General features: G+C 32.9%; 1 pseudogene; it reads right to left on the bottom strand.

Moving 5' to 3' along the window:
• Window positions 1-9,064: 9,064 nt before the first annotated feature.
• LOC110644426 (G-type lectin S-receptor-like serine/threonine-protein kinase RKS1) lies at window positions 9,065-14,254 on the bottom strand (annotated as a pseudogene).
• Window positions 14,255-14,622: the final 368 nt, after the last annotated feature.

Genomic DNA, 14,622 nt, shown 5'->3' with positions numbered 1-14,622 from the left:
TTACTTGTACCAGGATCATCTAAAGATTTCTAAGATGTTAGGAACTAATTCAGACCAGTTCTTTTGTCTAGTCTATGTTTTAAGTTTGGAAGCATGGTATTTGTTGGGTATTTAAGGCTCTACCATATGACACTTTTGCTATGAAAGCAATACAAGATTTCCTAAATCTAAGAGTTAAGCTACACAATTGTTTGTTGATGAAGCCAAAACATTTGTGAACTAATATAAAAGGCTAAGAAACTGACCTGGACAAAGCTCGCCCTTCCGACCTCAAAATTGGACGCTTAAAGGAACTAAGCTCAGAGGTGATCTCTGAAAGTGTTCTGACCTGTGTTGCGAAGATTAGACGAATAAGAGAGAATAACTCTCTCATTGAGTTTGGAGCAAACAAGGATCATGCCACTGAGCACGCCAATGATCATGTCTAATTCCCAGCATAATTTTACAATGATTACCATTACAACTTAAATAAGAAATTGGTGAAGATCTAGCTAAGATTTCATCCCAATCAGAACCAAAATAAAGTAAAGCTTCAGAAACAGGTATGCAAACAAAACACACTCACTTCGATTATATTAAATATTCGAGTCATAATCCGATTACTGACTTGAGTGTTGAAGTGGCTGTTAACCACTATCGGCCCTCTTTGTTCTTTGACTTTTAGGAAACCTTCAATTCAGTTAAATTTAATGTCTAGGAAACCCATGGCAACATCAGTTGGCATCGTCTATGGGAAAAACCATCGACTATTTTTTTCCTTTACTTTTCCTATCGAAACTTTATTCGTGGTTTTTTTTTTTTCTAGAAAATTTCTATTCTTATCCATAATAGTTTAATGGCTGATGTAAGTTCAAATTTTAGAAAATTACCTTAAGAAATTTTAGGTGACATGGACACTCTGCCAATGGCAACAGATCCATAATCGAACGCACCAACTCATGAAGCCTAGCCAGTAGGCCTTACTAATCTTGATTCAATGATCAGAAAGATCAAGAAAATGGAATCCATGCTAGAATTATTAAAGAGAGAGTATGAGCAAAATATTAAGGGGAGCACCCTAGATACACTAATGACCATACCGCCACCTCCAACCTTCATAACTACAATATTATCCAAAAAGCCAATCAGAGAAGTAAAATCTAAAAATAACAAGGGCAAGACAAAGAGAGTTTATTCAGATGATGAAGCATCAGACTCTGAACAAAGCGCTCTTAATCAGAAAATTGCATAGGCAATCAAAAAGTTTCAGAAGAGTTCTCATGATGATGATTATGGAATGAGAGACGGTTCACCTTTGAGCGAAGAAATATTATCAGAAGTTTTTTTCACCAAAATTTAAATTACCAGTAGCAGGTTAGGGAAGACCCTCCTACTGAATGACTTGTATGTTTTTTATCTGAAATGAATTTTAAGTTTTTGTGATCCATTTTTGATAAGATCGGGAAACCATCACACATGGTATGAATGAATATTAATTTAATTCCCAACTGACTAAATAAGCTCGATTACCAAACTTAAGATCGGTTATAAAACATGGCTGCTTAAAGAGATCGGGGAGTATCCTTCATAAATGTGAGGTCGGAAAGACGTTGGGCATTTGATAAACATGATTTAAAAATCGAGTTTTAATCCAAATTTATTAAGTTCAGGATCACCTACTTAAAGATCAGATAAGACATTAACTTAATCAAATATTTGAGCGAGGCACCTGATATTTGAAATTAATTAAAATTTAGAACCTTGGACATGGAGAGATCAGAAAATAAACCCCGATGTTTTGAAGATTAATCAAAACAGATCGAGTAGACAGAAAGATCAGAAAACACTTAATTTATTCATGAGATCGGATATACTATGAATTTATCATTCATCTGAAGATAATGACTTGAGGTCAATAGTAGAGATCAGGTAAAATGCCTACAAGGGAGATCGGCTATAATACGATCTTGCGAGTTATGACTTCGGAGATCAGCCAAAATGTGATGTCTACAGCTGCCCCTCTTTACATGTTTTCTATATGAGAGAATGAAGTTCTCTCATATAGAAGTCATGTAAAGATATAGAACCATATTTTGGGCGACCAAGATGATGGAATTAACTTGGGTCTTGGAACCTGGTGTTGATGAAATGCTGAAAAATAAAAATCAACTTAGATCTAGAGGTTGATAATTGAAATTAATAATGCTAAAAATTTAAAATCAGCTTGGATCTTGAACCCAGAGATTGATAATGCTGAAATTTAAAATTAACGTGGATCTTGAATCCAGAGGTTGGTGATGCTGAAAAATTAGAATCAACTTGGATCTTGAACCTAGAGGTTGATGATTGAAATTAAAATCAACATAGATCTTAAATCTAAAGGTCGACAATAGGAAATTAAAAATGCTGAAAATTTAAAATCAATTTGGATCTTGAACCTAGAGGTTGATAATGCCGAAAATTTAGAATCAACTTGGATCTTGAACCCAGACGTTGATGATAGGAATTAAAAATATTGAAAATTTAAAATCAACTTGGATCTTGAACCCAGAGGTTGATGACTGGAATTAAAATGCTGAAAAATTAAAATTAACTAGGATCTTAAATCCAGGGGTTGATGACTAGAATTAAAATCAACTTGGATCTTGAATCCAGGGGTTGATGACTAGAATTAAAATGCTGAAAATTTAAAATCAACTTGGATCTTGAACCCAAAGGTTGATAATGCTAAAATTTAAAATCAACGTGGATCTTGAATCCAGAGGTTGATGATGCTGAAAAATTAGAATCAACTTGGATCTTGAACCTAGAGTTTAATGACTAAAATTAAAATCAACGTGGATCTTGAATCCAGAGATCAACAACAGGAAATTACCTAGAAGCCATTTGGCAAATATTAAAATATTAACAATTTTATTTTGTGCAGGGTTTTCTCAATGACGCTAACAAGACTTGCCCAAAAGTGGTACCAAAGGCCGCCAGATGGCTCTATAGAAAGCTTTGAGTACCTGGAAAGCTCATTCAAATAGAAATTCACAAGATGTATTCCACCCAAGATATTGACTTGAGGAAGACTTGACAAGTAGAAGGAGAATCTCTATCTAGATTTAATGCATAAGCCATACAGATAGAAAACCTCAACCACGAAATAACCTGTGATAAAAAAGGGGTTCAGAAATAATAGATTTGTGGACTGCCTAATAAAGAATTTGATAGTGAATTATGAGCAACTAATGGAATAAGTAAAAAAGTACATAAGGTTAAATAATGAAGGAACAACCTTAAAAGAGGAAAGGTGTCACACCTTTATCTCTACTGAATAATCATTCTTCCTTTGCTCTCCAATACTGTAGAGTCCAGCCAATTGAAGCTCTAAGATCCATCAAACTGATACCCAATATTCACCCTAAATTTCCTGCAAAACTGGTGAGTTGGGTGGGGTGAGTATAAACTACAAAGTGAGTTGGCATTTACAATATACATCATGCAACAAAAAGAAATATAGAAGAAATAAGCAAAATGGATAGATGAAAAAAAAAAGTAAGAAATTGAAACAAGCTGAATAAATCAAATAATCAAATCAACGTGCTATGTAATTCTAGAATCTCCAAATAACTCAAATTATATTTTTCCTAGTCTCCAAGTATTCCTCACAGATATAAAAAATTATCAATAATTAGTACTTGACATCCAAAGATATGCCGGAGTATCAAAATAGATATAAAAATTATAGCAATGCTATGTCAAATCTCACAGTGGCAGCTCTACCTTTTCTATGGGCAGCCTTTCCTACTACACTAAATTGAACTACTGGAACCCCTCTAACGGGAACAAATATGCTCAATATAATTTTATATCTCATAGTGATACAAGAGCATATCATGATTGTCAATACCATAGACCATCAAATTCATAAACTCCAATAACCAACTTCTGCCAAACAAATCATTGCTACCCAAAATAGCCAAGCAATTCCATCATAAATGCCCACAATCTCATAATTCTTCTTATAATTCTAAAATATTAAATCACATCTGTTGAATTTTGCTACTATCATCTATCTCTCTGTACAAGCTATTAATCTCATCATCATTTACCATTTATCTCAATTTCCTAACTTCCAACTCTCTTTCTAGACTTGCTAGTGTGCATGAAATATTGGAATGGCAATGAGCAACAATAGAATGGAGTTAGAATGAACAATAAAGATGAATCAAATAATCAACAATAATATCAGAAGCAAATCGCCATTTTGAATTTTCAGAGGATCAAGAATCAATTGAGAAGCAAATTCATGTCATATATTGTAAATACCACTCACCTGACCTCATGATACCAACTAGCAAATATCACCTTCCATCTACTTAAAACCATAATCAAAAGCTCCTCCTAAAACCATAACAATAATCAATCAAAATCAACCATAAACTTCCACTTTTCTAATTAAAAATCTAGTAAAATTTAACAGCATTTCCCCTTAAATTTAGACTAACCTCCCTGCCACAAATCTTAATTCCATAAGCCAATAATTATATCAACATACTCAATAATCCAACTTATAGCTCCATAAAAATATTATATCCAAAATATTACTCAATTTCATACGTTTTCAACAGGTAACATATTCTTAATTCAATCCAATTTTACATTCACATATTTAACTCTTCATTCTCAAGTTTCAACTAATCATATGAACTTTAAATACTATAAATTCATATAATCTTATATGCCCATATGCTAAAAATCTAACTAAAACCTATATGTATTTTTCAAAAATATTCCACAATCACTCAAAAATTCAACAAATACCATAAAATATCTCCAAATAATTTTACTTTCATAATATATTTTATAGTTGATTTAAAATTTTAAAAAATGATTTATTTTTTTACTTATTTTGAAATAAAAATCGTACTTTCAGAAATGGTATAATATTTTTATAAATAATTATAATTGATCAATTATTTATTTTTTGTATTAAAAGTTATATAATAATAATTATTATTATTTTAAATAAAAATTAATAATATTATATTTACTTGTATTACTTTTAAATTCAATTTTAGGTTGATGTCTAAATAATTCACATCTAATTTATCTTAATTTCTTTGATTTTATTTTAATGGAAGAAAATTGATAATATACTATTTTACTTTATTTTAATGATATTCACACTCTGATTAAATATGGATGATTTTGTTTTTGCACAGGTTGATACTATAGAGTTTTTGTCTTTCTTTCTTACATTAGCAAAATAATATATTCAAATTTAAATTCTTATTTAACACATTTTCTATTAAAATTATTTATATATTAAAATATAATTTAGAAATTTTTATGAAATAAATTAAAGTTGAGAGACGTATATGGTATGCTTATCTAAGTTAGGGGATAGTGAGTGAAATTTAACTATAAGTTAATCTACAAATCAATAATAACAAATTACAGGGATTTTATTAATAATCAAATAAAAGTTTAAGAACATTTATAATACAAATTAAAGTTAAGAGATTTCACTTATATAACCATCTATATTGAATGACCATGAGTAAAATTAACCCAAAAGTTTCCCAACACTTTGCCCCACCATGACATGATGTGTGGAAAATCTTGAAGCTAGACTAAAACTTATATTTGGTCCATGCGAGGATTAAATCATCTAAATGGTTGATAACAACAACGGTTGATGTTACTTGGAACAAAAAAAATTAATTGTAGATGTGCCACATGGAGTAACAAGTTGAATCATTCAAACTGTGCAAAATAAGCCTCACACTTAATTTTATTGACTTTGAATTTTTCTCTCCATAGAAAACAAAAGTGCTTTGTTTTCACATTTATTATGCATCAATGGTGTGGTCTTCCTCCACCATTAACGTCTCCATCTACCTATTTTAAGTTTGAAAACCTCATAAACCTCTTGTTTAAAAACTAAAATTTTGTAATAATTCAATTTAATTGATTTCTTTTTGGTCAATCTCGTAATTAAAATGAAAAAAATTTAATTCTTTTTAACTTACAAAATTTTCATTTTAAAAAAAAAAGAAAAATAAAAAATAATTGTGCAAGAATTCAATTGATTTTTTTCCTTGCAAATAATTTATTTCAAAGGAAATCATAAGTTTTAAAGTCAAAATTGACTGGACTAGTTTGGGTTAATCAACTTCAAAAATCAATTGCATAAACTCATGGAAACCAAAATCAATTTAATTAATTAATTTCGTGCAACTCTTTGACTTTCACACAGATTTCATCTTAATATTTGGGAAAATCATAGACATAAGATATCAAAGTTTTGGAAAGTCTAACAAAAACACATTGCCTGAGAGTGATGAGCAGTCATTAGAGCAGGAAAGTATAAGAGTATGATGAGGAGGAGTGGGAAAATTTAAAGAAAGAAAGGATGAGAAGGAGGGGAACACGAAATGTAAGACAAACACAAGCAACTTTCGAGAAGCATAAATTAAAAAAAAAAGTTTTTCTAATGGGTGTAAAACATTCAATTAAAGCATTCTATTAGCATAGAGAATTACAATTTATAATTCATTAAATGTAATTTGCACTCATTTAGCACAAGTTTCACTTTTTTCATATAATTTATTATTAAAATTAAAATTATTCATATTAAAAAAATATATTAAATGAATTTTAATGGATGTAAATAGAAATATTGAAGATAAAATCAAGAATTTTGATTTCTCAATTATGGCTTTTGTTTTGAAAATGATTATGAGAAAAGCTTTTAAAATGAAAACAATAATACTTCTTCTTTTTTATTATTTTTTTTAAATGAATAGAAAATTGAAAAGCGATCATATTAAATGCAAGCTATGTTTGACATAACATAATCAAAATTGTAATGTAACTAAAATAATATTACATATTTGATTATGTTTTTTAATAACACAAAAAATTTGATGTAATAAAATCATAATTATATAACATAATCAATTATATTTAAAGTAACGTAATAATAATTATATATTATGAAACTCAAGTGTTGCTGCAATTATAGATTTGAACTTGAAGCAGTCTTATTGGGATTTGATTGGGCCTAGACGTACACTTCAGAATAAATTAAATTTTATTTTATTTATTTTAGTACTTATATATTTTAAGAACAAATTTAATAAAAAATAATAATTAAAATAAATATATTAATATGTATAATTGATAAATTCAAGTGATCAAAATATTTGTAGCATAATGCTAAAAGTATTTTTATCAAAATTTTGAATTTTTTTCTCAAAAAATTAATAACACGTGTTAGCTCAATGATTAATAACAATATGTTAATTAAAAGCTTTAATTTTATTGATTAATATATATATATATATATATATATATATATATATATATATATAATTTTTTATTTTAATACATACAAACATAATACAATGTAAGTATATATGTGTCAGTATTTATACGTTTAGTTTTTAAAATCACATTTTTATTTAACTAAATATAATCCATATATACTTAACACACCTTTTATATATATATATATAGAGAGAGAGAGAGAGAGAGAGAGAGAGAGAGAGAGAGAGAGTTTAATTAGTTATTGCAATTTTTTTAATATGGAAAAAAGGAATTTTTTAGTGACAAATTAAAAAAAAAAACCTTAAAACTTCTTATACAAATGAAGTTAATCTTAATGAATTAGAAGCAAATAATATAACATTTAGAGATTAATAAGTTTTGTCTCAAAAAATTAATTATTAAAAATAAATAATATAACATTTAGAGACTAATAAGTTTTGCCTCAAAAAATTAATTATTTTAAATAAATAATTATATATTTAGAGACTAATAAGTTTTTACTTAAAAATTAATTATAAAAAATAAATCAATATAATATTTAGAAACTAGTTAGTTTTGTCAAAAAAAAAAAAAAAACGAGTCATTAAAAATAAATAATATAATATTTAAAAATTAATAAAATTTTACCTCAAATAAAAGTTATTAGCCATAAATATTTTATTTATCTCAAGATATGTGTCTTTAAAAGACAATATTGTAATAGTGCAAACAGTAGGCTGCAGTTTGCTTGCTTATTGGTGGATCCTAAGCCTTATACATTGAGCCTGGATCCACCTGGATTTTGAAAATTAATAGTCTCAGTCACATAAAGCTCAAAGAATTCTTCGTTACAAGAGCTAGTGAGAAGCCCATTATCAATTATCTTGTCTGAATTCTTTTTAAACATGGCAAGTTGCATCCAGTCCACCGCTGGAGAAATCCTCGGTCAAAGTTTTCTGTCCTCGGGACTCGGAGAAGTCCGAGTGGAAAATGGCTTGTCTCGACTCAAGAGTCGAGCCAGTCTCTTCTCTGATCTCTCTCATGAGTTGCGCTCCCTGGTCAAATTCCATCCTCAACCGGTAACCCTCTTACTACCAGCATTTCTCTTCCATTTGCATTCATAATGAAACCTCTACCTCACCTGAATTTGTCTCTTTCATCTATTTTAAGAGTGACATTGAACTTAAAAGAAAGGAGACAACTGGAATGCAAATTCAAAACCCTCCTTTGATGGAGGATTTCTGAAAATCCCAAACAGACTTGGTTGGGTCTAAAAATATGCAGAATTCAATGTAATTACAATCACAGTTAAAATGTGATAAGGCTGTTTTATATCTATCCACTTGTATATCTGTACCTCTCATACAATCACATAAACACACAATATACAAAAGAGAAGAAAAATGGAGATAAGATTTACATGGTTTGACCTTAAGGCCTCGTCCATTGCAAGATTGACAACATGTTTGATCCAAAGAGAGATAAGATTTACGTGGTTTACCTTAAGGCCTCGTCCATTGCAAGATTGACAACATGTTTGATCCAAAGATTTTACATACTTGACCCTTTCTCCGTCAAAAATCCTACTAGAATTTCATTGACCTTCAATCATAGTAATTGTGCAATCATTTATAGAACACACTTCTCCTCTAGCTATTAAAGATTCTTGCCCACTTTGAGTCCTGAAAACAAATGCTGGTTTTTTAGGAGAAGGAAGACTTGTTTCATTGCCTAACATGAACACAACTTCAAGCATGGTTGGCCGATCAGCTGGGTGTTGCTGAATTCATAGAAGTCCAATCTGAATGCATCTAAAAATTTCTTGACAAGGGTATGAATGTTCCAACAATGAATAATCAACTATGTCCAAGCCTTTTCCTTCCCTCCATAGCCTCCACACCTGAAACACAGTTGAGGACATCATTTACTACTTTAGCAGTGAATCTAATAGGAAATTAATCTTAAAAAAGATATGTCTATCAACTTACATTCCCTATCAAATTCAGAGAAGGGCTTTCTTTGTCATACTCCGTGTTTTTCTTGCCCCTTGTGATCTCTAGTATTAAGACACCATAGCTGAAGACATCAGATTTTATTGGTGGTTTGTGACCTTTTAATGTTTCCAAGCAAGGAGATGGTGTTGGAGTTAAGTAACTTACTATGTTCCAACCACTTGCTTTGTAATGGCTTCAATTTGATGTTCCTTGAACAATTTAGCCAACCCAAAGTCTGAAATTTTTGGCTCCATTGAAGCATCTAATAGAATATTGCTTGCTTTCAAATCACTATGGATGATTTTTAATCTTGAATCTTGATGTAGATATAAAATTCCTCGAGCTACCCCAAAAATAATTTCAAAACGCTTTCTCCAGTCCAATAGTTGTTTCCTTGACTTATTTGTAGTCAATTTGAGTTTTGGAGACCCTTAGATTATAGGAATTATGGAAAGAAGTGCAAATTATTGATGGGTGAAAGAAAATAGAAGAAGAGCCATACCAAAGATGAAGTAGTCCAAGCTTTTGTTCTGTAAATATTCATAGATTAGCATCTTATGTTCTTTATGAATGCAACAACCAAAAAGCCTAACAAGGTTTTTGTGCTGGAGTTTTGATATGAATTGTACTTCATTCCTGAATTCCTTTATCCCCTGTCCTGACTATTTAGATAATCTTTTCACTGCTATTTCTTGTCCATTTTATAGTTGACCCTGAAAGTACATTTCTAGACTTATTTCACAGACGTCCTACCATGGCCGCATATATCACACAACAGTACTAAAAGTGTGACATGCCAAATATTCACATTAAATTTTATGAAGGAGTTGACAATTTTACTTTTCATGGGATACTACCTTATACACTGAGCCAGAACCACCTTCTCCAAGTTTGTTGGAAAAATTGTCAGTTGCTTCAACTATTGTGTCTATATTGAAGAAAGGTAAATGTGGATGACTTCCAGATCTGTGAAGCTCCTTTTCCCTTGGAGGATCATCTAGGAGAGTACTAGAATTATAGATAGACAGTTCATGTTGCCCATTTTGTGCTGTATGTAGAACGAAAACGGATAATTAGAGATAAGATTTGCTAGCATTGTTGTCCATTTTGGGTTAGTCGACGTTCTAATGCTAAGTTTCTCCTTGACTATTTTTCTATTAACAAAATGAATTGCTTATCAAAAAAAAAATAATAATAATAAAATAAAAAGCTGAACATGTGTCAACCAAGTCTCATTTTAAACTAATTAGAATTGGATATAAGAATCTTTTATATCTTTTCTTTTACTTTCTTGGCAACCAAATGTAGGAAATAGTTTTAAACTTTTTTGTAATCAAGCATAGTTAATTGATAAATTGTAGTTTAACGATTATTAAAGTGAAAAATAACGAGGAAATGGGAAAACTATCTGAAAGGAATTTAATTATTTGCTTACATAATCTCCTTTGCCTCCCCACCAAGCAGTATGAGAAAAGAACAACAGAGGAAACTGCTGTGGCTACGGACAGTATCATAATTACCAATATCCCTTTTCTTACAAGAAGGTCCTTGCGCTTATTTGCATATTGACCTGAAAAGGGAAGACGAGAAAAAAGAAACACTGCAACTATTAATATGATAATCAACCAGTCATCTAGAGTTAGCAGAAGAGCAGATTTAAACACATAATCAACAAAATAAATAGAAAACAAAAGAAACCCAAATTTCTAATGACAGTTTGCTTGAAGATACCTAACTCGAGTGCATCCACACGCACATATATACTTTGTCCACCTTCTTTAAATACTCTTGTATCTAGCAAATCACCATACCATGTCAAACATCCACTTCCTTCATGCGTACCTAGACTTGCATATGCGATGCATGAACAATTCCTCAAGCACTTATTTTTACAAGCTTTCGTATCCAAATTTGCCAATACATGGGCAAATCAAGTATCCGAGCCTTCACATTTGCCACCTCTACGAATCCTTCACCGTTTCGCAGTGGCATTTGATTCTTCCTAACGCACCGCGACCCATCGTCCAATGCCATTCTTGGGGTGATTTGGGCTGGTACCCGAGAAGACAAGTGCAGTCGAATTCACCATTGTAACGAACACAGTTACCATAGGCTCCACATAATCCATAGCTGTCACACTGGTCCTTGGGCGCAGACGCGAACTCTTCCCATCGACCTTCGTTCTCATGCCATTTGGACCGTTGGAAAATGCCGGACTCATTCAGCACTGCTCTTGTCAAGATTGAGCCATATGCATTGTTCCACGAGAAGGAAATCTCATTCTCATTGTCCACATAGCTGTAGTTGAAGATAAATGTAACTCTCTGCAGTTGAGGTATTCCAGACCATCTAACGCCATTCCAATGACCACTCCTCCATTTTGGAACATGACCCTCGTATAAGAACACTTGCGGACAACCTTTAGGGTTGATCCTAAATGAGAAATTGCTAGTGTCGCAAGGTATTTTGCGGTCGCCTGGACGAAAGCTCTTCACTGAAGTGAGAAAAGTGAGAAGTCGCCACTTTAATTTTGAGGGAAATTAAAGAAAATCATTCGTGAAAATAAATTTAAAAGAAACCACTTCGAAAACAGAGATTCTAGGTTCGGGGTCTATATACGGGCGGGAAAGGTGTTAGGCATGCCGCTTCGTCCCTCAATGAAGGTAAACAGATTTAATGTTATGCTCTTTTATAAATTAAAAGGGTAATTAGGGGGTTGGGATAGTGATAATGTTAATCCTTTGTGCAAAATAAAGGGATGTTTGATATTTCACTTATCTTGGGTTGCCCAGGAACACAAGTTCGTGAGATGGCCCTTTAGTGAATAAGTGTTTGAGTGAAATTGTCTTGTGTATTGGGGTCATGTCATTTAGTTTGAATTTTGTTAAGAGAGCTCGGGCAGGGAACTTCTCCCGATCTCTAGATATATTTTATTAAGAGTTTTGAGTGGGAGATTTCGAATAAGAACTCTCCTCCGATCTCCCTGTTTTAATTTAGGCGAGAATCAGGTAAGAACTCTCCCCCGATCTCTTAGGGTGTTTGGTTTAAAATTTGATGAAGGATCTCGGATAAGAACTCTCCTCCGATCTCCGCATTTTTATTTGAATGAGGATCAGGTAAGAACTCTCCCCCAACCTCTTAAAGTATTCGGCTTAAAGTTTTAATGAAGGATCTCGGATAAGAACTCTCCTCCGATCTCCGTGTTTCTCTTAAAGTATTCGGCTTAAAGTTTTAATGAAGGATCTCGGATAAGAACTCTCCTCCGATCTCCATGTTTTTGTTTGAATGAGGATCAGGTAAGAACTCTCCCCCGACCTCTTAAAGTATTCGGCTTAAAGTTTTAATGAAGGATCTCGGATAAGAACTCTCCTCCGATCTCCGTATTTTTGTTTGAATGAGGATCAGGTAAGAACTCTCCCCCGACCTCTTAAAGTATTCGGCTTAAAGTTTTAATGAAGGATCTCGGATAAGAACTCTCCTCCGATCTCCGTGTTTTTGTTTGAATGAGGATCAGGTAAAAACTCTCCCCCGACCTCTTAAAGTATTCGGCTTAAAGTTTTAATGAAGGATCTCGGATAAGAACTCTCCTTCGATCTCCATGTTTTTGTTTGAATGAGGATCAGGTAAGAACTCTCCCTCGACCTCTTAAAGTATTCGGCTTAAAGTTTTAATGAAGGATCTCGAATAAGAACTCTCCTCCGATCTCCGTGTTTTTGTTTGAATGAGGATCAGGTAAGAACTCTCCCCCGACCTCTTAAAGTATTCGTGACATAAGACCGAACTTTTCACCGATCTCGTATTTGACTACCTTATCCGAACTCTTTGGCTTGCTACATCCGATCTCTCTCGGTTACTAATCTGGGGTCCTATCTCGATTCCCGCTCGATTATGTTATTTCCTAGACTCACTTAGTGGCTCGACCTTATGACTTTTCCCCTAATTCCCTATTCATTCATTGATTATTTTTACTTATTCAAAAGAAACTATCACGTTAGGACATTGCTACTAAATTACCTATAAGTTACCCGCAACCGGAACACCTATATTCGAAGAAAATAAAAACTAAGGACAAATAAATAACGTGAACTTATGAAGGGAAAAAGTAAACTCAAGAGAATAAATATCGGCCGGAGGGATCTACGTGGGTCTTTAGTATGACTGGATTTAATGAAAATTTTGAGATTAAAAGCAAAGAAAGTAAAACGCGAGCATTCGGCAAAATGACAGTCTGGGCATTTACCTGTGTGAGGTTAAGGATATCAAATTGACTCTGGAGATCACAAGTATTGTAGAGTTGAAAGCTGGTGATACAAGGACCAATGCTTACTTTGAGATTGCGAAAACCAGGTTAAAATGCAGTTGAACTGAAGCGACAGAAACCGGGTCAGAATGAGATCAAGCTAAAAGAATAATGTGTTGATGTTGGGGTGATGAAGACGAGACTGAACGGAAATGGTGTAGTAGAGTGATGAAGAAACTGAAAATAAAGGATTTCAGGGTTTGAAATATCTTTATCACTGGAGATACTCGAGAAAACTAGTTTCTGAAGTTTCTCAATTTTCATGCAAGCTTAGAATGGCAAAGCAGCAAGACTGAATTAAATTTCAGAGCCTTTCCACTATAATCACCACCACCTTTTTGTCCGTCCCTTCTACAGTATTGCATGTAGGTATTTATAGGGAACGGGTGCTACTAATGAAGGGTCAGGATCTCCCCTTAGGGAGACGGAAGGTTTAGATTTAAAAGGACATAATCTGATGTTTGAAAATTAAAGGGAATCAAAATGGACGGCTGGGATCCTATTCAGAATATCTGTCCTTTCTCTTCTCAATCCAACGGCTCAGGATCTTACCTGTCAAGACAGATCCAAAGGTTGGGAATAAAAGGCGCCGGACCTGTCGTCTGCCTTTTGATCCAAGGGCTCCGGGTTTGTCCTTACAAGTATGATCAACTGTGGAGATTGTGATGTACAAAACTGCCATAACTGTTTTTGGCGTCTGTCAACAATGTGGGTGATTCTGCAAATGAGGCGTGCGGTGAAGATTTGCTCATGCCTGCAATGCTTTAACTACCTCGGCTCTGATTATGTAGAGAGTTATTGGAAGTCATCTCATCCTCTTCGAACTTTCCGATCTCTATTCCTTCCGATCTCTTTGTTATGACCCTTTTCCGATCTCTCATATCGGGCCCCTCATCGCTTCCCGATCTCTCCTATTCCAGAACCTTCCTCTTTATCCGATCTGCCTTAGTCAAAGCAATTAATTCTTCGGTTACCGATGCATCCGCTTCGGTTTCTGTACGCAATAAATGCTCAGGCCCTATATATATGCACCAGTGAGAAAATTCCTCC

This window comes from Hevea brasiliensis, chromosome 11 (genome assembly GCF_030052815.1).
Source record: "Hevea brasiliensis isolate MT/VB/25A 57/8 chromosome 11, ASM3005281v1, whole genome shotgun sequence".
Taxonomy (NCBI): Eukaryota; Viridiplantae; Streptophyta; class Magnoliopsida; order Malpighiales; family Euphorbiaceae; genus Hevea; species Hevea brasiliensis.
Note: the sequence above shows the minus strand (reverse complement) of the source record. Positions and strands in the feature narration are given on the sequence as shown.